The sequence below is a fragment of the Tamandua tetradactyla genome, chromosome 9, assembly GCF_023851605.1.
Source record: "Tamandua tetradactyla isolate mTamTet1 chromosome 9, mTamTet1.pri, whole genome shotgun sequence".
In the NCBI taxonomy this organism is placed as follows: domain Eukaryota; kingdom Metazoa; phylum Chordata; class Mammalia; order Pilosa; family Myrmecophagidae; genus Tamandua; species Tamandua tetradactyla.
In genome coordinates this window covers 43039574-43052033 of record NC_135335.1, presented here as the reverse complement: position 1 = coordinate 43052033, position 12460 = coordinate 43039574, and positions in this window count along the sequence as shown.

Sequence of the window (12460 nt, the reverse complement as noted above, 5' to 3'; positions counted from 1 at the left end):
GATGAAAAAAACAATGGAAACTTACAATGTTAGATTTCGAGAGGCAGAAGATAGGATTAGTGAACTGGAGGACAGAACATCCAAAATACAACAAGCAAAAGAAAATATGGGGAAAAAATGGAAAAATATGAGCAGGGACACAGGGAATTTAATGACAATATGAAGTGCATGAATATACATGTTGTGGGTGTCCCAGAAGGAGAAGAGAAGGGAAAAGGAGGAGAAAAACTAATGGAGGAAATTATCACTGAAAATTTTCCAAATCTTATGAAAGACTTAAAATTACAGATCCAATAAGTGCACATACCCCAAAGAGAATAGACCCAAATAGACATATTCCAAGACACTTACTAATCAGAATGTCAGAGGTCAAAGAGAAAGAGAGAATCTTGAAAGCAGCAAGAGAAAAGCAATCCATCACATGCAAGGGAAGTCCAATAAGACTATGTGCAGATTTCTCAGCAGAAACCATGGAGCTGAGAAGACAGTGGGCTGATATATTTAACTTACTAAAAGAAAAAAAACTGCCAAACAAGACTCCTATATCCAGCAAAACTGTCCTTCAAAAATGAGGGAGAAATTAAAACATTTTCAGACAAAAAAATCACTGAGAGAATTTGTGCCCAAGAGACCAGCTCTGCAAAAAATGCTAAAGGGAGCACTAGAGACAAGAAAAGACAGGAGAGAGAGAGTTGTGGAGAAGTGTAGAAATGAAGACTGTCAGTAAAGCTAAAAAGAAGGAAAATTAGATATGACATATAAAATCCAAAAGTCAAAATAGTAGAAGAAAGTACTGCCTGTATAGTAATAACATTAAATGTTAATGGATTAAACTCCCCAATCAAAAGACATAGACTGGCAGAATGGATTAAAAAACAGGACCCATCTATATGCTGTCTACAGGAAATGCATCTTAGATCCAAGGATAAATATAGGTTGAAAGTGAAAGGTTGGGGAAAGATATTTCATGCAAATAACAATCAGAAAAGAGCAGGAGTAGCTATACTAATATCCAACAAATTAGACTTCAAAGGTAAAACAGTTAAAGGAGACAAAGAAGGATACTATGTATTTATAAAAGGAACAATTCAGCAAGAAGACATAAATAGGGATTATAAATCCTGCTTCAGGTCATTATAAAATTTAGTTTGTCTAAGAAATTTTGGCTAATTGTCACACTCTGTGTTTTATTCCTAACACAGTGCTTTGTACACAAAAATCTGCTGCATATACAAAATCTCTCCATAGATTTTGTTGTCAATATTGGAAATATGGCATATTCTCTCTAGTATCCGATAATGATACCAGATTATGAAGTAGAAATTTCATTTCTTCATCCATTTGATAGTTTTGGGAAAAACAATCCTGACCAAGAAGTTATAACCATCTCTCTCTGACATCTCCCATGGTAAGATGATTTTTCTAATTAGGGATTTGGTAAGAGTCCAACATCTACTAGGCTACACTTCTCTGTTGGGTGAAGTTAGGACATAAATGGGTAATACCTAAATATTTCCTGGATTTACCTATGACAAGCTCTTTAGCAATGCCTACCTATTTGTTAAGAGTTCTACTTTCTTTATTCTTTATGACAAGTGCTTTGGAGACTCCCTGCCTATTTAGGAATATACTGGAAAGTGGAAGTCCCTGTGAAGTTTCCTAGTTTCTCTGACTATAAAGTTTAATTCAGAGGGGAAGTGTAATGCATCAGTTAACTATTGTAAACTTCACAAATTTCCAAAACTTAAAGCATCTTAAAACAATAATCACGGCCCACGCCCCGCAGCAGCCGACCCGCCCGCCCTCCTTCTCCCCTCTCTTTCTCCACAGACCCGCCGCGCGGTGCCCATGCCCTACAGCGGCCGACCCGCCTGCCCTCCTTCTTCCCTCTCTTTCTCCACCGGCCCGCCGCGCGGCACCCACGCCCCGCAGCAGCCGACCCAACCGCCCTCCTTCTCCCCTCTTCCCCCTCCTGATCCGGCGGCTCTCCAACCACCACGGTGCCCTCTTCCCCCGCCTTCACCGGCTTCTCTGCCGCCAGCCTCGACAGCCTTGTCACCCTCACCTTTCCTCCTCCAGAACAGCTACTGGGGGAGTGGAGACAATACAGAGCAACTCCCGGAGCCACGACAGAGATCAAAGGGACAGCGTACCCCATCCTGGAACGACTGAGTGTCTGGGAGAACCAGCTCCGGTGAGAACACCGAGGGACGTGGGCTTTCCTGGGTGGGACGGCAAGCGGCCGGAGTTCCTCCCTTCCTCCTTCCCAGGCCAGCTGGCAGAATTGGGCAGGCGGTCCCCTCAGGCCGCGGCGGCTGGCGTCCCCACCACACGAGGCCCCCTGGACCAACTGAAAGAGTTGGGTCAGAAATCCCCAGACTGCAGAGAACGGTGACCAGGGGGTCGCTTCCAAACACGTGACTCCCTGGTCCGTCTGGGAACAGTGCACTCTCCCGGGCTGCGACAGCTGGCGCCCTTCCACCACGCTTGGCGCCCTGGGCCGACTAGGAAATTTGATCGGGCGCTCTCACGTGCTGCGGCGGTCGGTGACCGTCCCCACGTTCAGACCACCGGGCCGGCTGGCACTCCTCCAAGATGCTTCGGCTGCCAAAACTCCCCTACGGCGAGAGTTTTCCAGAGTTAAAGGACCCACAGCAACTTTTACTGGTGGATCCCATAGACAAACTAGTGCCACGAGCGCCACCTACTGGGCAGGATAAGAAAAACAGAACCCAGAGATCTCACAGAAAAATCTTACAACCTGTGGGGTCCAACACGCAGGGAAATGTGACTAAATGCCCAGACGCCAGCAGAAGATAACAGATCACGCTCAGAAAATTGAAAATATGGCCCAGTCAAAGGAACAAACCAATAGTTCGAATGAGATACAGGAGCTGAAACAACTAATGCTGAATATACGAACAGAAATGGAAAACCTCTTCAAAAACGAAATCGATAAATTGAGGGAGGACATGAAGAAGACATGGGCTGAACATAAAGAAGAAATAGAAAAACTGAAAAAACAAATCACAGAGCTTATGGAAGTGAAGGATAAAGTAGAAAAGATGGAAAAAACAATGAATACTTACAATGATAGATTTAAAGAGAAAGAAGATAGAATTAGTGATTTGGAGGATACAACATCTGAATTCCAAAAAGAAACAGAAATTATCTGGAAAAGAATGGAAAAATTCGAACAGAGGATCAGGGAACTCAAGGACAATATGAACTGCACAAATATACGTGTTGTGGGTGTCCCAGAAGGAGAAGAGAAGGGAAAAGGAGGAGAAAAACTAATGGAAGAAATTATCACTGAAAATTTCCCAACTCTTATGAAAGACCTAAAATTACAGATCCAAGAAGTGCAGCGCACCCCAAAGAGATTAGACACAAATACGCATTCCCCAAGACACTTATTAGTTAGATTGTCAGAAGTCAAAGAGAAAGAGAGGATCTTGAAAGCAGCGAGAGAGAAGCAATCCATCACATACAAGGGAAACCCAAAAGACTATGTGTAGATTTCTCAGCAGAAACCATGGAAGCTAGAAGACAGTGGGATGATATATTTAAGTTACTAAAAGAGAAAAACTGCCAACCAAGACTCAAATATCCAGCAAAATTGTCCTTCAAAAATGAGGGAGAAATTAAAACATTCTCAGACAAAAAGTCACTGAGAGAATTTGTGACCAAGAGACCAGCTCTGCAAGAAATACTAAAGGGAGCACTAGAGTCAGATACAAAAAGACAGAAGAGAGAGGTATGGAGAAGAGTGTAGAAAGAAAGAAAGTCAGATATGATATATATAATACAAAAGACAAAATGGTAGAGGAAAATATTGTCCAAACAGTAATAACTCTAAATGTTAATGGACTGAATTCCCCAATCAAAAGACATAGACTGGCAGAATGGATTAAAAAACAGGATCCTTCTATATGCTGCCTACAGGAAATGCATCTTAGACCCAAAGATAAATATAGGTTGAAAGTGAGAGGTTGGGAAAAGATATTTCATGCAAATAACAGCCAGAAAAGAGCAGGAGTGGCTATACTAATATCCAACAAATTAGACTTCAAAAGTAAAACAGTTAAAAGAGACAAAGAAGGACACTATATACTAATAAAAGGAACAATTAAACAAGAAGACATAACAATCATAAATATTTATGCACCGAACCAGAATGCCCCAAAATACGTGAGGAATACACTGCAAACACTGAAAAGGGAAATAGACACATATACCATAATAGTTGGAGACTTCAATTCACCACTCTCATCAATGGACAGAACATCGAGACAGAGGATCAATAAAGAAATAGAGAATCTGAATATTATTATAAATGAGCTAGACTTAACAGACATCTATAGGACATTACATCCCACAACAGCAGGATACACCTTTTTTTCAAGTGCTCATGGATCATTCTCAAAGATAGAACATATGCTGGGTCACAAAGCAAGTCTTAACAAACTTAAAAAGATTGAAATCATACACAACACTTTCTCAGATCATAAAGGAATGAAGTTGGAAATCAATAATAGGCGGAGTGCCAGAAAATTCACAAATACGTGGAGGCTCAACAACACACTCTTAAACAACAAGTGAGTCAAAGAAGAAATTGCAAGAGAAATTAGTAAATACCTAGAGGCGAATGAAAACAAAAACACAACATATCAAAACTTATGGGACGCAGCAAAGGCAGTGCTAAGAGGGAAATTTATTGCCCTAAATGCCTATATCAGAAAAGAAGAAAAGGCAAAAATGCAGGAATTAACTGTCCACTTGGAAGAACTGGAAAAAGAACAGCAAACTAATCCCAAAGCAAGCAAAAGGAAAGAAATAACAAAGATTAGAGCAGAAATAAATGAAATTGAAAACATGAGAACAATAGAGAAATCAATAAGGCCAGAAGTTGGATCTATGAGAAAATCAATAAGATTGATGGGCCCTTAGCAAGATTGACAAAAAGAAGAAGAGAGAGGATAAAAATAAATAAGATTAGAAATGGAAGAGGAGACATAACTACTGACATCACAGAAATAAAGGAGGTAATAACAGGATACTATGAACAACTTTACGCTAATAAATACAACAATTTAGATGAAATGGATGGGTTCCTGGAAAGACATGAACAACCAACTTTGACTCAAGAAGAAATAGATGACCTCAACAAACCAATCACCAGTAAAGAGATTGAATTAGACATTCAAAAGCTCCCTAAAAAGAAAAATCCAGGACCAGACGGCTTCACATGTGAATTCTATCAAACATTCCAGAAGGAATTAGCACCAACTCTCCTCAAACTCTTCAAAATAATCGAAATGGAGGGAAAACTACCTAATTCATTCTATGAAGCCAACATCACCCTCACACCAAAACCAGGAAAAGATATTACAAAAAAAAGAAAACTGCAGACCAATCTCTCTAATGAATATAGATGCAAAAATCCTCAATAAAATTCTAGCAAATCATATCCAACAACACATTAAAAGAATTATACATCATGACCAAGTAGGATTCATCCCAGGTATGCAAGGATGGTTCAACATAAGAAAATCAATTAATGTAATACACCATATCAACAAATCAAAGCAGAAAAATCACATGATCATCTCAATTGATGCAGAGAAGGCATTTGACAAGATTCAACATCCTTTCCTGTTGAAAACACTTCAAAACATAGGAATACAAGGGAACTTCCTTAAAATGATAGGGGAAATATATGAAAAACCCACAGCTAATATCATCCTCAATGGGGAAAAATTGAAAACTTTCCCCCTAAGATCAGGAAGAAGACAAGGATGTCCACTATCACCACTATTATTCAACATTGTGTTAGAAGTTCTAGCCAAAGCAATTAGACAAGAAAAAGAAATACAAGGCATCAAAATTGGAAAGGAAGAAGTAAAACTATCACTGTTTGCAGACGATATGATACTATACGTCGAAAATCCAGAAAAATCCACAACAAAACTACTAGAGCTAATAAATGAGTACAGCAAAGTAGCAGGCTACAAGATCAACATTCAAAAATCTGTAGCTTTTCTATACACTAGGAATGAACAAGCTGAGGGGGAAATCAAGAAACGAATCCCATTTACAATCGCAACTGAAAGAATAAAATACCTAGGAATAAATTTAACTAAAGAGACAAAAAACCTATATAAAGAAAACTACAAAAAACTGCTAAAAGAAATCACAGAAGACCTAAATAGATGGAAGGGCATACCGTGTTCATGGATTGGAAGACTAAATGTAATTAAGATGGCAATCCTACCTAAACTGATCTACAGATTCAATGCAATACCAATCAAAATCCCAACAACTTATTTTTCAGAATTAGAAAAACCAATAAGCAAATTTTTCTGGAAGGGCAAGGTGCCCCGAATTGCTAAAAACATCTTGAGGAAAAAAAACGAAGCTGGAGGTCTCGCGATGCCGGCTTTAAGGCATATTATGAAGCCACAGTGGTCAAAACAGTATCGTATTGGCATAAAGATAGATATATCGACCAATGGAATCAAATAGAGTGCTCAGGTATAGACCCACTCATCTATGGACATTTGATCTTTGATAAGGCAGTCAAGCCAACTCACCTGGGACAGAACAGTCTCCTCAATAAATGGTGCCTAGAGAACTGGATATCCATATGTAAAAGAATGAAAGAAGACCCGCATCTCACACCTTATACAAAAGTTAACTCAAAATGGATCAAAGATCTAAACATTAAGTCTAAGACCATAAAACAGTTAGAGGAAAATGTAGGGAGATATCTTATGAATCTTACAACTTGAGGTGGTTTTATGGACCTTAAACCTAAAGCAAGAGCACTGAAGAAAGAAATAAATAAATTAAACACTTTTGTGCATCAAAGAACTTCATCAAGAAAGTAGAAAGACAGCCTACATAATGGGAGACAATATTTGGAAATGATATATCAGATAAAGGTCTAGTATCCAGTTATATAAAGAGATTGTTCAACTCAACAACAAAAAGACAGCCAATCCAATTACAAAATGGGAAAAAGACTTGAACAGACACCTACCAGAAGAGGAAATACGGATGGCCAAGAGGCACATGAAGAAATGCTCAATGTCCCTGGCCATTAGAGAAATGCAAATCAAAACCACAATGAGATATCATCTCACACCCACCAGAATGGCCATTATCAACAAAACAGAAAATGACAAGTGCTGGAGAGGATGCAGAGAAAGAGGCACACTTATCCACTGTTGGTGGGAATGTCAAATGGTGCAACCACTGTGGAAGGCAGTTTGGCAGTTCCTCAAAAAGCTGGTATAGAATTGCCATACGACCCAGCAATACCATTGCTAGGTATCTACTCAAAGGACTTAAGGGCAAAGACACAAACGGATATTTGCACACCAATGTTTATAGCAGCGTTATTTACAATTGCAAAGAGATGGAAACAGCCAAAATGTCCATCAACAGAAGAATGGCTAAATAAACTGTGGTATATACGTACGATGGAATATTATGCAGCTTTAAGACAAGATAAACTTATGAGGCATGTAATAACATGGATGGACCTAGAGAATATTATGCTGAGTGAGTCCAGCCAAAATCTAAAGGACAAATACTGTATGGTCCCACTGATGTGAACGGAATAAACTTGAAATATGTCTTTGGTAACAGAGTCCAGCAGGAGTTAGAAACAGGGTAAGATAATGGGTAATTGGAGCAGAAGGGATACAGACTGTGCAACAGGACTAGATACAAAAACTCAAAAATGGACAGCACAATAATACCTAATTGTAAAGTAATCATGTTAAAACACTGAATGAAGCTGCATCTGAGCTATAGGGTTTTTTTGTTGTTGTTTTTACTATCATTACTACTTTTATTTCTTTTCTCTATATTAACATTTTATATCTTTTTCTGTTGTGTTGCTAGTTCCTCTAAACCGATGCAAATGTACTAAGAAACGATGATCATGCATCTATGTGATGATGTTAAGAATTACTGAATGCATATGTTGAACAGTATGATTTCTAAATGTTGTGTTAATTTCTTTTTTTTATTTTTTTTAATTTTTTTCTTTCTTTCCGTTAATAAAAAATATATAAATAAATAAAAATAAAAATAAAAAAAAACAATAATCACATACTTGTTTTTATAATTCTGTGGGTTTGGTGGTAGTTCTACCGATTAGGGCAAGGCTTGGATCATTTGCATATCTATGGTCAATTGGAAGACTGGCTTGGGATGATAGGTCTAGAATTGCTTACCTGCCATGACTCATTCTTCTTCTTGAGTCTCTAACATCCCTCCAACAGGCCAGCCAAAGCATTTTCTCTTGGTGATGGCAAGGGTTGAAAAACAATCAACAGAAATGTAGAAACACTTTTTTGAGCCTCTACTTGCATCAAATTTGCTTCTTTCCCACTAACTAAAGCAAGTGTCATGTCCAAGCCCTCAGTCAATGTGGCAAAGATATAGGAAGGCATGAAAAAATGACAGCATTACTTTATGGGAATTGGGAACATTAGTCTATAGGAATTACACTTGATCACAATTTCAGCCATTTTTCCCAAATAGTTTCACCTGCATCAAAACCAATATTTTGATGTGTCACCAGTATCTATTTCTCAACTGGTTCAAAACCTTTATTAACAGATATCAAGTATAAAAGGAAATTGAGTCACAAGACAAAGAAATACTATGCTTTTTATTGATTTATCTGAGAGGCTAGTTATGCTGGCACAATTTACAGGGACAAATGTCAGTGTATCCAGATAATTTTATTGTACTGATTTAAATCGAGGAAACACAGGGAATACAAAAAGTTCTGTAGAACAGAATTTTCCAGGCACATCTATTACACAGTTTGAAAATATGAGAAGAGTAAATGTTTAAATTGTTGCATTAATTACTTAAGACCAGCAAAAATGATTTGAAGAAAGAAAACCTTTGTCGGGACCTGATTCTGCTACATAGACCCTATTTAAACCACAGGACCTCTCTCACCTCAGTCCCATTGTTTGGAGAATTTAAACAACCTTTGGTCTTAGAGGTATCACTTGAAGACCACTATTCCTGAAGATACTTTGTAGCTTTAAAAATGTTATAACATGTATGCCCTTGTGTCTGCCTGTGCAAAAAAAAAAATTAAAAATAAAAAAGTAAAAAATAAAAAATAAAAAGCATGCCCTTCAATTGCATCCCAGTTATAGTAATGTCATAGAATTTTATTCTGTGGAAAAACTTTAGAGAACAGTTTCAATAATTAGCACTATGTTGAATATAGCAGTTATTCTGCTATATATAGGACTGTTAATATTTAATATAGGTCAGTAATATTTAATTTGGCTAATGATTGCATATGTCCTCTGTCAGTCACTCTTTCAATACCAAGATTACTACCAATTGTATTTTCCTAAAAACATTTCAGAAAAGATATTTTGGTAAAGGTCCAGGGAATTTTCTGGATATACAGATCATATTCTGGAGATTAAAAAAAAGGGAAAGTTACTAATAAACAATCTACTTCTTATTGGTCAGTGGTAATAAATAAAGTTCCATTTTTGCCTCTAAGCCAAGGTAACCAAACCTAGTTGTTAAATTAAAATTGTTAAGACCAAAGTAGAACTAGAGTGAGATAAGTGAAATGCCGAGGGGACATTTTAGGAGGGCTTCAATCTCAGTTGCTGCCCCTATACTTGCAGGATATTGAGAGTAAGTGGCACCTTAAATTTTGTGCTGAAGGGGCATTTTTTGCATGTTTCACTCTAGTCTGGTCCTATAAGGACACTCTAAAAATATCGGACACTATTCCACAGATAGAACAGGGATTAAAATCAGGGAGCAGGTAAGCAACAGCTGTTGTCAAAACAGAAATAGTTCCTTTTATGCATTTTCATCTAAAGAGTTTTAATTTAGGCTTTGTTAGGATTTTTAGTGCTCCATTTTTGCTTATAGAGCCACCTAAAACATTTGAAAAACAAAAAGTCATCTTAGCACCGTCTCCCTTAGACTGCTATGTGGAACCCCTGACCAATTTGGCCTTGGTTGAGAGCAGATTTGGAGTCTATTAGCATATTAGTTTTGAATCTATCTCCATCTCTTGTTGGCTCTGTGACCTTGGGCAAGACACTCATTTCCTCATCTGGAAAATGAGGATGAAAATAATAGCAGTCACTTCATAAAGGTTGCATGTGGGAGGGAAATTAATTTAATAAAGTATACATAACATTTTTTAACAGTTACTGGTACATAGAAAAAACCTCAACAAATGATAGATTATTAATATTGTTATTATAGGTCAATATTTTTCCAAATAATTTGCATTTGACATTATAACTCATTCATAGGATTCAGAATATGTGTCTTGAATTTGATTTTTTGTAACTTTTTTTACAAAAAAATAATATAATATAACATATATACAAAGCGCAGAAAGATAAAAGCAATAGTTTTCAAAGCATTCTTCAACAAGTAATTACAGGACAGATCCCAGAGTTTGTCATAGGCTTCCATAACATCATCTCAGATTTTTCCTTCTAGCTGCTCCGGAATATAGGAGGCTAGAAGGAATAAATATTTTTTTATCATCATAATCAACTTCTTTTTTCTTGTTTGTGAAAAATAACACACACACAAAAAAGCAACACATTTCAAAGCACAGCACAGCAATTAGTTGTAGAACAGATTTCAGAGTTTGTTATAGGTTACAATTCCACAATTTTAGGTTTTTACTTCTAGCTGCTCTAAGATACTGGAGACTAAAAGAGATATCAATTTATTGATTCAGCAAACATATTCATTTGTTAAACCCTACCTTCCTTGTATAACTCCACCTTCACCTTTGACCTTTTTATCCCACTCTTAAGGGGTATTTAGGCTATGGCTATTCTAACTTTTTCATGTTGAAAGGAGCTGTTGATAACATGAGTTAGGGAGATGGAACTAGCTGATGCCCTGGAGATGCTGGGCCCTCTAAGTTTCAGGACTTATCTGATCCAGGGACCCATCTGGAGGATGTAGGTTTCTGGAAAGTTACCCTAGTGCATGGAAACTTGGTAGAATTTTATATATTGTCCTAGGTTTTTTAGGATTGGTTGGAATGGTCCTGCTTGGGGTTTGGGAAGTTATGATAGGTAGCAATGTTTCACTGAAGCTTGTGTAAGAATGTCCACCAGAGTAGCCTCTTTACTCTTTTTGAACTCTCTTAGCCACTGATATTTTATTAGTTACACTTCTTTTCCCCCTTTTGGTCAGGATGGAATTGTTGATCCCACAGTGCCAGGTCTGGATTCATCCCTGGGAGTCATCTCCCATGCAGCCAGGGAAATTTTCACCCTGAATGTCATGTCCCATGTAGGGGGGAGGGCAATGATTTCACTTGCAGAGTTGGGCTTAGAGAGAGTGAGGCCACATCTGAGCAACAAAATAGGTCCTTCATAAGTATCTCTTAGGCATACTTACATAAGCTTCACAGAGTAAGCCTCAAGATCAAGGACTTGTCCTATTGATTTGTGTGTCCCTAATGTTTGATACAGTATCAGGAGTTTCCCTGATGGTAAAGCATAATAATTCCATTTGAATTTTATTTTAAAGTTACTGCCTTTCTATTTCTGATGAGTCTTGTGAGGAGTTGTCAAATGGATATTCTGTGGAAATGAAAGAAAAGGATGAGAGAAAAGGCAGAACATATGAATCAGAAGGATTATGAGACCTAGGATGAAATGCAATATAATTTGGAGACTGCCACTTCTTGGAGAGAAAAGTTAGAGCAATTAATAGTAGCTTTACAATTGTATGGTAAATGCAGATTTTGGAGGCTATTTTCTATCTCTAAAAAATCCTATTGAATAGAAAGCAGCTGTTTTTGACAGTAGGGAAGATTTCTTCTAAATTGTGAAAACTTTTTTAGGATATGGTTTCTGCACCTATCCCCAAAAGTTTAATTTACAAATATCTTTAACTAAATCAGTATTTTCAGAATAGTCAGAGTTTGTCCTCTTATTAGGCTTAAAAAAACTAAATAGGCCAAATGACCTCTAAGCCTCAAGTTAATATTGTGAAATACGTGGTTCAACAATCTAAACTTAATTCAGAAAATTATTTACAAAGCACAGAACTATAGAGGTTAGCATTATAAAAGTATGAAATAATGGGTCTAGGGGAAATATTCATTAGTTAAATTGGAATAATATAATATAGGTGAGAACTGAGATGGCAATTTTTATTTGTACAGCTTAGTATATATTTATTTACTTTTGTCTTTCCTTCATTCATTTACAGTTTAATATTAATAAATCAGTGGTCAAGGATGCATATCATCGATTCACTCATTTTTGTCCTGATTGTTCAACACACAAGATATGCAAAAATAGAAGAAATAATATATCATCCTATTTTATTTCTTTAATCCACAAATTCCTGGTCTGACTTTCACAGGAAAGTGAAATGATCAGTTATATTATTTTTCCAGGACTGCCAT